The sequence below is a fragment of the Phascolarctos cinereus genome, unplaced genomic scaffold, assembly GCF_003287225.1.
Source record: "Phascolarctos cinereus isolate Bilbo 61053 unplaced genomic scaffold, phaCin_HiC Scaffold_7;HRSCAF=346, whole genome shotgun sequence".
In the NCBI taxonomy this organism is placed as follows: Eukaryota; Metazoa; Chordata; class Mammalia; order Diprotodontia; family Phascolarctidae; genus Phascolarctos; species Phascolarctos cinereus.
The window spans coordinates 79,936,296-79,948,090 of record NW_027556180.1 but is presented as its reverse complement, the minus strand read 5'-3'; the positions used below and the strand labels follow the sequence as shown (position 1 = coordinate 79,948,090).

The 11,795-nt window shown below is 40.6% G+C and overlaps 1 pseudogene; it reads right to left on the bottom strand.

The window, feature by feature from the left end:
- Nucleotides 1-3,098: 3,098 nt before the first annotated feature.
- Nucleotides 3,099-3,631, bottom strand: LOC110223308 (large ribosomal subunit protein eL6 pseudogene; annotated as a pseudogene).
- Nucleotides 3,632-11,795: the final 8,164 nt, after the last annotated feature.

Below are 11,795 nucleotides of genomic sequence, written 5' to 3'. Positions count from 1 at the left end.
AACTGAATCTTTGAGAGTCCCTGATGTCTGGAATGCATCTTTTTTTTTTTGGCTAGATAATGGGGTTAAGTGACTTGCCCAGGGTCACACAGTGTTATGTGTCTGAGGCCGAATTTGAACTCAGGTCCTCCTGAATCCAGGGCTCTATCCACTGTGCCACCTAGCTGCCCCTGGAATGCATCTTCTACGCATCATAGAATCCTTAGCTTCCCCTCAAAGCATAACTCCAGAGTCACCTCTCCCAGGCTATTAATACTTTTCCCTCTTGAAATCACTTTACTTTGTGAATAATTTGTACATACTTACGTGTCGCCCTATTACATCCCTCCAATACAATACAAGCTTTTGGAATCCAGGGACTGACTTATCTTTGTATTTCCAGACTGTGCCTGACTTGTGTGACCCTGGACAAGTCCCATAACTACTCTCATCTGTAAAATGAGGATAATAAAAGCACCCATTTCACAGGGTTTTTGTGAAGGTTAACCAAGATAACATATGTAAAGCATTTTGCAAACCTTGAAGAGCTTTATAAATTTCTAGCTATTATCATTATCATCATTATTATTTATTAACAACAAATGTTTGTTGAATTGAATCAAGCATAATGGCCCTCCACCCCAACATTAGTTAGAGGAGAGTGGCATTCAGTTTCAGGCCTTTCCCTGTTGAGATGCTTGCTGGGAGGTCTGGATACTGACAGCATGACAATGCCTCAAAACAGTCTCCCTTCCTGGGTATTCTCCCAGCCTGGCCTCCTGGGATAGCAATATAGCGAGGTTCTTGGGGAGAGACACAGAGCAGCGGATATACAAATGTTTGTATAATGCCTTTCACCATAGCAACTAGACACTTTGACAAGCATATTTTAGCATGAAACAAGATAGCTTGCTTCCCAACCAAAAGAGAACAGAAGTCTCTTTTTTATTGGCCCATAACCCTGACAGTTATGTGAGTTTGGCATGATATGACAGCTGTTAACACAGCAGGCTACCTCTTGGCATTTCAGTGATGGCTGTATTAGTGCCACCATAGGGCCCAGGCCTGCCATAAGCCTTGAGCTACTGAAAATGCCATTAATTTCCCTTGTATAAAGACGACAAGATGGTGCCCAGGCTGCGCCTCTCAGTTTATATTGTTCTGCTGTATGGCAGTCAGATCGTGAATTTTAAGTGCCTACTGTGATTTGGTTCTATAAACGGCATTGTGGGCCAGCTGCCATTACTGGAGGGATGGTGCAAAGTAAGAATAATGGGATTTTCTGTGGGGTTTTTTTGTTTGTTTGTTTTTGCAAGGAAATCCACTTATAATGAATCCGTAGGATGGAAGACAAATTTATTTGTGGGACTTCATCGAATGCTAATTCTTCACTGTGCCCAGTTCTTCCTCACATTATATCTTTCTTTTCTGGTCTCTTGCAAAGACTCTATTTAGGACTTCATCAAGGACCCTGCTGCCTCCCATCCATACTGGTAAACAAGAGAATTTACCTAGATGGAAAACATCAGATCAATCCCTTCCTGCCACCACTTCTTAGATCTTATCTTCCTTCCAGGCTCAATTTTCTATGGGTACTGTGTACTACAGGAATCCTTTCCTGCTTCTCTTAGTTGCTAGTACGCATTCGCTTCTCAAAAGATATTGCATTCACATTTCTCTGTTGAATGTCCCCGGTAGAATATAAGCTCCTTGAGGGGGTGAGGCTTTTTTTCCTTTTATCTTTGTATCCCCAGTGCTTAGTTTCCACAGTGCAGCATGTAGCAGCCATTTGATAAATGTTTGTGTGAATTGAATTGGAAGAGAACAGCAATGAAGGCTAATTAACAGTTCAATCATCTCTCCACCCCTTACCCAAACTCCTCCTCCCCACTTCCCATTTTTGTTAATGCTATCACAGTTCTCCCATCTGCCCAGACTCAAAATACTGAAATCTTGGCATCTTCATTTACTCCATCCATTCCATCACCCCTCACATTTAATCAGTCACCAAACCCTAGTGAGTCTTCCCTTACAGTGCCTCTCACATCCATCCCTGCCCCTCCATTCCCCCCTGCTATTTCAGGTATTAAGGTTCAGAAGGACAACCATAGCTCAGGTCCTTGTACAGTAGCCTTCTGACTGGTCTCCCCCATTATTCTCTTATCCCTCCATTCCATACTACTTATGGTTCCCACATTAACCTTCCTAAAATGGTTTAAATTGACACTCAATACTAAAAAACCTTCAGGGGATCCATATTACTCACAAAATAAAGTTCAAAACTCATCTTATCATTCACCTGCCTACTAAACCTTTCCTCAAGCTACCTTTCTATCTGTGTCTCCCACTGCTATCCCCTCCCTGCTCCATGCTCAAAGTAAACAGGTTAACTTACAACCCCTCCCCCCAAATATATCTTGCATTCATATTTTTACATAGTTTTGCACCTCTATGGTAATTTACATGTCATCCTCTTTCATCTGGATCTATTCTTTTTAACCCCTAAAACAATCCAAATCCTATTCATCCTTTGAGATCTAACTCAAATTCCACATCCACTCTGAAGACTTGTTTGATACACCAGGCAGAAGCAACCTCTCCATTTGCTAATATCCTATAGCATTTGTTATCTGTATCACTCATTTGGTGCTTATCACATGCCACTTAGTATTATAGTTATATTTCATGTGTACATGTCTTCTTTCCAACATGATGATAGAGAATGCTATCCTCTGGGTTCATTCCAGGGGAATCCTTTTGATGGTACAGTAGAAAAAGCAATGACTCCAGAATCTGAAGACATGGGTGAAAAAACTATCTGTGACACTCAGTATCTGAATAGCTTTAGGCAAGTCCCTCAACCTCCCTGGTCCTCAGTTTACTCATCTGTAATATGAGGGGGCTAGACTAGATGACCTCTGGGTTCTATAGGTCTGCATCCATGAGCGTATAATCTTATAACAAACTCCTTTTGATAGATCAGTAACTAATCTTAGATATAGTTCAAGATGAATCCACCTTATTCAACAATAGCTCAATGTACAAATCCTCTAGGAACCAAGATCCTTTTATTTTTTTAGTTATACCAAATATTTTAATAAGAGTTCTGCGTGAGGCATTTAAAAAGCCAGTTTGTGAGGTTAAATTCCATTAGAGAGAGAGAATACAGAATGCAGGTAGCCATGGGGGAGCTGAGGGATTTTCTTGATTTGGGGCAGGATCTGAGAGTCCACTGTTTCCTGATCAGCCTTGTGCTGCTCCGTAACCTCCTATTTCTCTTTTCCTCAAAAATCTCTCCTTCTTGGTATCTATGTTTATGGAGCCTCTTCTTCTTGAATTAAGCATCAGTAAGATGATTTGGAACTTTTACACCTGAAAGGTTAATCCTGGTAGAGATGGCAATGACAAATTTCTGATGGATCTTTCTCAGAGGAACATGGTTGATGGTCAGACGTCCAGTCACCAGTAGCAAGCCACTAGCTAGCTGCTTCAGGAAAACCACTTACTTGCTCCGATGGTGGCCAGTGAGCATGATCAGAACCGTGCCTGGGGTGATGCTAGCTCAAAGTCTGCTCACATGCTGGCTGAAGCGTCTTTTGCCATGACTTTACAACTTTCTAGGCACATTCTCAGTAGGGTAATACTTCAACATCTTGCGAATCTTTACCACACAAATTCCTACATTCTTATCACCACTAACTAGCTTTAAGATAGTAGCAGGCACCGTCTCTTTCTTTTTTCCTTTCAATCTGAGTTTTTGGTGCAGAGTATTTCTGCTTGTACATGGCTCGTGGGGAATATATTGCAAATATCAAGTACCTATTGATCTCTTGGGCCAGGACTCAGTTTCAACTGCAATGCTTTCGAGGCTTTTTCACCACCTTTTCAGCCACATCTTCCTTTTTGTTCTTCTCCTTTATTTCCTTTCTGACCTTCTTTGCCTTTGGGGATTTTTTGTCCACCTTCTTGAGAGAAGGGAAAGGGCTAAAGATCCTTTTAACAAGGTTGAAAGTTGGGGTCATCACTGGTCTCACAGTGTTGGATTAGTTGTAGCTATGATTGAAAAAAAGAAGGGGGTTGATAACTGCTGTCTCAAGAACAGGATGCTCAGGTTGACGGCATGACTCGGGGGACTCCTTCATGCCCAGAGGCCACACAGTCATGCGTCATTTTACATATGACTGGGCAGGGACTCCTCTCCAAGCAGGTGGAAGGGATTTGTAGTAAACTTTGCCTGGAGCAGAGGCAGGAACACTTTTGCTGAAAGTCAGGAGGAAGTAACTAATTTGGAATACGGCTCTAGGCCTTCTATTCTTAAAAAAGTTTTTGACAGAAAAGTGTCATTGGGGAAGGGGAAAGGAATAGACATTTATATAGTGCCTACTATGTGCTAGGTACTATACTAAGTGCTTTTTACAAATATTGTCTCATTTGAACCCCACAACAACCGTGGGAGGTAGGTACTTAATTATTATCTACATTTTACAGTTGAAGAAACTGAGGTGAACAGAGTAAGTGACTTGCCCAGGGTCTCATAGCTAGTAAGTATCTGAGGCTGGATTTAAGCTCAAGCCTAGTGCTCTATCCACTGCATCACCTAGCTGCCTCATTGGAATATATCAGCTGGCTCTATGTACTACATTCTTCACTATAGTAAATAGTGTTATTTCAAGGTTTGGGGTATGAAGCAGCTCTACTTTATAATGAAATGAATTTTCTACAGTCTCTGTTTCCTTTGTTTTCACCAAGTTCTAAGAAAGGCTACCAGTATTATAATAACTGCTAAATTTATGCAACTTTTAGAGTTCTCTATCCTTCTTTATACCTCCTCATGGATAATGTTTACTGCCTCCATAGACCTGCTCTTTCCTCATTCCCCTCATTCTTGTCTGACTGTTTCTCCTTGTTTTCCTTTGCTATATTATCATCCATCCCTACCTCCCTAAGTATAGATCATTTGATGAACTCATGTGCTCCCATGAATTTAATGATCATTTCTGTATAAATGCCCACTAAACTCTCCCTTGAACTCCAATCCCACATGATCAACTATTTACTGAACGGCTCCATCTGGATCTCAACGCATCTAAAATTAGACTCATCTTTTGCCTACTCCAAACATCCTAACATCCTAACATTACCTTCCTGATCACCCTGGTTTATAACTACAATGTCTGCCTTAATTCTATACTTGCCCTCATCCTTCGTATCCAATCGGTTTACAAGTCTTGTTTATTTCTACACAACATGCTACACGTCCATCTCATCTCCACTCACATGACCGCCACTGTAGTTCAGGAATATCATCACCTCTTGCCTGGACTGTTTTAAAATCCTCCCAGTTGGCCTCTGTACATCTATTATTTTATCCTCCAATTTATATTCCGCACAACTGTCACATTATCTTTCTAAGGCACAGGAATAATTGTATCAACTTTCTCCTCAAAAACCATCAGTAGCTCCCTATCTCAACTTAACCTGGCATTCAAGTCTTCTACAATCTTCCTCTAACCTACTTGTCCACTTTCTTCCACATCCTACCCTCTATGTGCCAGCCAGATGGGGCTGTAGATATTCCTTTAGTTCAGCAGTCTATATCCTTCCTCAGCTGTGGGATGGAATCCCTCTTTATCTCCACCTATCAAAATCCTCCTTTCAAGTCACAGCTTAATTTCTACCCTCCAGAAAGCCTTCTCTGCTTTGAATTTCTGTTGTTCTCTTCCTTCTCCAAAGTTGTGCTTAGATGTATGCATGTTGTATTGCACCCAGAACAATATTAGCACCATGCAGGAAAGAACTGTTTCTCTACATCTTCATAGAGCCAAGTACCAGGACCTTGCATACAGCGGATGTTTAATAAATGTTTGTTGGTTTAATTTGAATAAATTTCCTTTACTATTTGCTTTGTCTATTCACCCCTGAAGCCAAATTTTCTTCCTAAGGTTACCAGTAACCTTCTTTTACCCAAATGCAGCACTCTTTTCTGCATTGTCACTTGTAACAGAACTCAAGTTTCTTATTCCCAGAAATGGCCAAATAATTCTTCATCTTCTCTGGAACGAACTTTTACCAAAACTAACTAGTTTTTTGGGTTAGCATGTTACATCGCTTGTATTGAGTTTGAGGCCCACCAAAAACCTCCAAATCTTTTTCAGATGAGCTGATCTCTTGCCTTCTGAAGCCAGGTTGAGGAGAGAGGGAATCTGATAATGTTTCAATACAAGTCACTGCTGTTTGTTTAAGTTTAAAAAAAAGTAAAAAAGAGTGCTTTTCTTTAGTTTCCTGTGAACCTTCACTCCCCAATTGGGCTTCTTAACAGGGTACTCCAAGTGGCCCAGCTATATTATTGCATTAGCTAGTTCTGGGGCAGCTCTGGGATCTGCTTTTATCAGACATCTACCTCACCTGGGGAGCTAAATGTTCAAGTCCACCCTGAGATTACTTCTCTTTCAGGCATGTTGACTGAACCAGCTAAAGGCGTTGGGTGGAGAGGCAAAAGAACAGGAATAGAAGCTAGCTTCTTCATTAATCCTTTCCTGTTTCCCTTTTTTTCATCTGGTTGTAGTTATCATGCATGGTCTTGTAATTCTGTTAACTAGGTATTGTTCAGAGCCCACTCAATTCCCAGGAATCTACATGTGAAAAACTCCTTTAGGTATCATGTAGCACAGGCTTCTACATAACACCTCTTCTCCATAAGAAAGCAATCTTTGAACTTACTGGTTTTCAGAGCCTGAATGCATCTGGCGATCTTTAACTCTCTCCTTCCCTTTTAACATAATAGTACATTCTGTATCCCATGTCTGATCGCTTTCTAATACAGTTTAGGAATGAAAGAATTACCATTGGAGTAAGAAAGCAAAGAAGAGTATTCTCACTGAATTGTGTGAGGATTTGCACTTGACTCCGATTAACACTAATGAGTGTTATCTGCCAAAAGCCCTGTGCAGTGAGATGAAAATATATGCTTTGGTATAGAAATTTCCTGTTACACTGTTGATAATTCATTGTGTGATGTGATCAAATTACACCATTATAATGGCACTTATACATCACACTTTGAAGATGCTTTTTATTGACTTAATGTGAATATTATTACCATCGTTTATTATAGCGAAGTATCTTGTAGTAATTGAAATACAATATGGGGCCATTAATCATCCCGAATACAAAATGCTAACTTTAAACTGGTCACACTGTATTAAATGCTCCTCTAACCATAAAACAATTTGATTTGCAATTTGGGGGAGAGTTTATAAAAGGTAGATGCTTAGGATTGGCTATAACTAGTCGTTGGAATATATTTCCTATTCCTTCAGTGTTCCAGTAGTTCGTTCTTGAATGAGGGCTGATGCTTGAAGTGGGAGTTTTCTTATTCTTCAGTATGGATGTGATCTGATGGTGACATCTAGGTGAAATCCTTCCATGGCCAGGCTTTTATTTTCCTTTGTATTTCCTGTTCCTATCTTTGAGGAGCTAAGGGGATTGGTTGAGAGGAGTTACTTTATTTATTTTTTGGGGGGGTGAGGCAATTGGGTTAAGTGACTTGCCCAGGGTCACCCAGCTAGTGAGTGTTATGTGTCTGAGGCCAGATTTGAACTCAAGTCCTCCTGACTCCAGGGCTGGTGCTCTATCCACTGCACCACCTAGCTGTTCCGGGGAGTTTCATTTTTAAAACAGTGCAGGGGAATGCAAAGGAAAACCCAAGCAAGGATGGGTTCCATGAGCATATAGAAACTGGCCACTCCAGAAAATCCCATTCCCAAAACTATGCATTTAATAGCCCACTATACATAGCAAACAACTTAAATCTAATGAAACATGTTCAAACTTATAGCTCTATCATCATACTAGTTGTTGGCATTGTTATGGTGTTTGAATGGTTTGCCAGGTGCTTTACCCATTTTCTTGGGTGTTCCTTTGTAGCAACATGATGGCAAGGAGCACTGACAATGCAATTTTTCTTGATTCTGAGTCTAAGCAGTATCAGACAATGCTTTAAACATTTACATGCGCCACCCCCCCCCCCAATTAAGCCTCGAGTGCTGATGTCAGACATAGAAAAAGGAATGAGAATGAACAGGCCGGGCAATGGTATGTCCCTGCACACATATGTCATTTCTGTTGTGCGGAGTTCCAGAAACCCTGTCAACTGTCATGTGGAGCCTGGGACTTGTGGAGTGAATGATTTGGATATCACACATTTCCTTTACCAAGATGCCTGGTTGGAATGACAAGTGCGGAGGCTAATTAGAAGAATCAGACAAGACTGATAACAAACCACAGCACTGGGTTGGGAGCATTTGCCTTTGCTTAGGTCTGTCTATTGGTAGTATAGAAGTATACATTTAGAGCTGGAAGGTACCCAGAGGTCATCTAGCCCAACCCCCTCATTTTACAGATGAAGAGACCAAGGGCTAAAGAGATGAAGTGATTTTCCTGGAGTCATACAAGTAGTAAATGTCAGAGGCAGGATTTGAACCTAGATCCCTGGAATCCAGAGTCATTTTTCTATGGTTCCTATGGGCAGCATATATTCACTCATCTAAGCCTGAGAATGATATATCAGAAAATATTCCTGAGGTTTACAACTCCATACTTTTTATCGTTTAGTCATTTTTCAGTCATGTCTGACTCTTCATGACCCCATTTAGGGTTCTCTTGGTAAAGATACTGGAATAGTTTGCCATTTCCTTCTCCAGCTCATTTTACAGATGCAGAAACTGAGGCAAATAGGGTTAAGTGACTTGCCCAGGGTCACACAGCTAGTCTGAGGACACATTTGAACTCAGAAAGATAAATCTACCTGACTCCAGGCCCAGTGTTCTATCCACCATGCCATCTAGCTGCCCCTAGCTGAGGTTTACAACTCCATACTAACTCCAAATATAAACGTTTCAGATATGTATTTAAGGGACTTTCTTTGTTATCATAATACTTTGGTAATTCACTGGGTTGTATTTCAAAGCTCTATAGTCCATCTTGAATGTTCTAGAAAGCTGGTTGAACAGTTTATTATACCTATCTATTTTTCTTTTCTTGGGAATTAAGATATAGGAATATTTAGGAAAGCTCTATCACTGGATAGATAATAGAAAGTGATAACTCATCTTTTCAAATTAGACTTTTCTTGGTAGCTTCCCTATGGAAAAGCAGTATTCACTTGTTTTACTGATTTCAAGGAGATGAAAATAAGAACAAACGAAGAGTCCCAGAAGGCAGCTTGGAAAGGCTTCCAGACCCTGTTTACTTGCCTTTGGCATAATTTGAAAGGTCAAAGGTGAAGTGAGTCATGATGAAGCCCCACAGGCTAGCCTCTCATGCCCTGCTCAATAGTCTTTCATCTCTCCCTGTTTCTGTTGACACCAGCTGTGTCTATCTTAATCCTCTCTGTAAGTTTACATTTCTTTCCCAGTAATCTATAAGCAAACCCTAACCAGAAGTGTGGCAGGTGATAGCTAGAAAAAAATGGATGGGTCAGGGAGAGAACTGCAAAAAAGGAAGGAGAGTGTCGACTAGTAGACTGTCTTTGGGTTTGTTGGTTTGGTTTTAAAAAAATAGCACATTTGAAAAGGAAAATTCTGCCATGCAACATCAACCAAGGCAAAAGTGCTTACCATCCACGCCTGAAAAAAATTATGAAATGTTAAATGTCTTCCAAAAGCTCAAAGTGCTTTCCATAAATCGTCTTTTTATTGAATAGGTGACAAACACTTTTTATGCTTTTGAAGGCTTAAAGGAGGGAGATCCATTAAGTCTAAAAGCCATAGCAGGTTAGGCATAATGTTTACATTTTCACGTTTATGTTTACAATAGACCCTGCACACACCTAAGCAAGATGTTATACCTTAACCAACTTTCTTTTCCCCAGAAAAGTTAAGGCAAGGAAAGAGACAGAGGCAGCAGAGAAAAACAGAGAGAGAGAGAGAGAGAGAGAGAGAGAGAGAGAGAGAGAGAGAGAGAGAGAGAGAGAGAGAGAGAGAGAGAGAGAGAGAGAGAGAGAGAGAGAGAGAGAGAGAGAGAGAGAGAGAGAGAGAGAGAGAGAGAGACAGAGACAGAGAGACAGAGACAGAGACAGAGAAACAGAAAGACAGAGAGACAGAAAGACAGAGAGAGAGACAGAGAAACAGACAGAGACAGAGAGAGATTTTAATGGATTACAGGATGCTCTCTGATCGAAGAGAAGGGGATGTCTGGTAGAAGGAAAATCTAGGAACCCTTGGCCGAAAGGAAGATCTAAAAGCATTGATGGGCTAACAGAGCAGTGGAAAAGAGAAGGAAAATGAAGGCTGTTTTGCTTTCTGAAACATGTAAACAAGAAAGTAGAAATCTCCTGATCTGAGTCTCTATTCCCAGACTCATTTATGCACAATATGCTCTTGTCTTGTGGTTCCATTAGTGGGAAACAACAACTTGGAGCCCCACATTGAAACTTAAAGAAAGAGAAGTACTAGAGAATGAGAGACAAATGCAGAGACACAGGGACAGATGGACAGACTAGGAGAGATGGGAGAGACAGGTAAAGAAACAGAGGCAGAGAGAGACAGATAAAGAGACAGGCAGAAATAGGCAGGCAGAGACAGAGGAAAGAGACACAGAGAGACAGATAAAGAGACAGAGGCACAGAAAGACAGACCAACCAGCAGAGACAGGGAAAAAGAGACAAAGAGAGACAGATAAAGAGATAGAGGCAGAGAGAGCATGATCTACAAGATGAAATCAAAAGCAACTCAAGTATCAAAAGCAGCCATATCATGAAAGCTCCCATCTACTGAGTGTTTGGTGCATTACCATTTCATGTCTCTCTCAAAGAAAAAAAATACTTTAGCGTGTGCAACAAAAGGGGAAAAGAAAGGAAAGGTCATCTCTCTAGAGAGACAGCAGCTCAGTAGAGGATATGACGTAGAAGATCATCATTGTCATGTGTCCTGCAGTAACCCATAGCAACTGTCCTCCCCAGAGTGTCTGTCAGGCAGTGATTTAAATAGATTTTCTAGGTACCAGACTTAGAACACACATACACACACACACACACACACACACACACACACACACACACACACACACAATACACACAATGCCCCCATTCAGATTATTTCACTCTAAACATTTAGAGACACCTCTCTTTGGGAAGAGATGAGTTTGCAAATATGTTGTTTCCAATATCAGGCCAGAATGTTCCTTTTCCAACAGGAAAACCATTTCTGTTACAAGCCATAATTACTTGTGGGCCAAAAACAATGCTCCAAATTGATTAAATATGTTTTCCTTTAAAGCCTAAATCCCCCTCAAATCAGTGCATACATAGACTGTGCAACAGTAACTCCCAGAGTCTCTAGCAAGAACTAAGAGGTTTTTTTTCACTGTATTTATAGAACAGAGGCAGCAATGTGTCTCCTCCCATCCTTACCAACTCCGAAGCCTCACTTGTGACCTAAAAACCTCCTGTCCATACCTCTAAGAGCAGAACCAACTGTGTATTTAAACCATATTTACAAATGGCCAGAAGACTCTCTGAAATGGTTTTACTTGGGAAATGCAGAACATTGGATACTTGAAATGAAACTCTTTTTAAAAATGTCAAGACTACCTTATTCAGCCAAACAATGATTACATATTAAGCATTCACTGTGTATGAGGTACTGTCCTAGGTAGTAGGGAAAAAAGACAGTTGTAAAAAATATCCCTGCCATGAGAGGATTTAATTCAATTCAAGGGAGAGAACATGTGTGCACATAAGCATAGAAAGAAAAGATATAAGATAAATGCAACATAATTTCAATGAGGAGGCATCTAAGCTAAACTTTGAAGGAGAA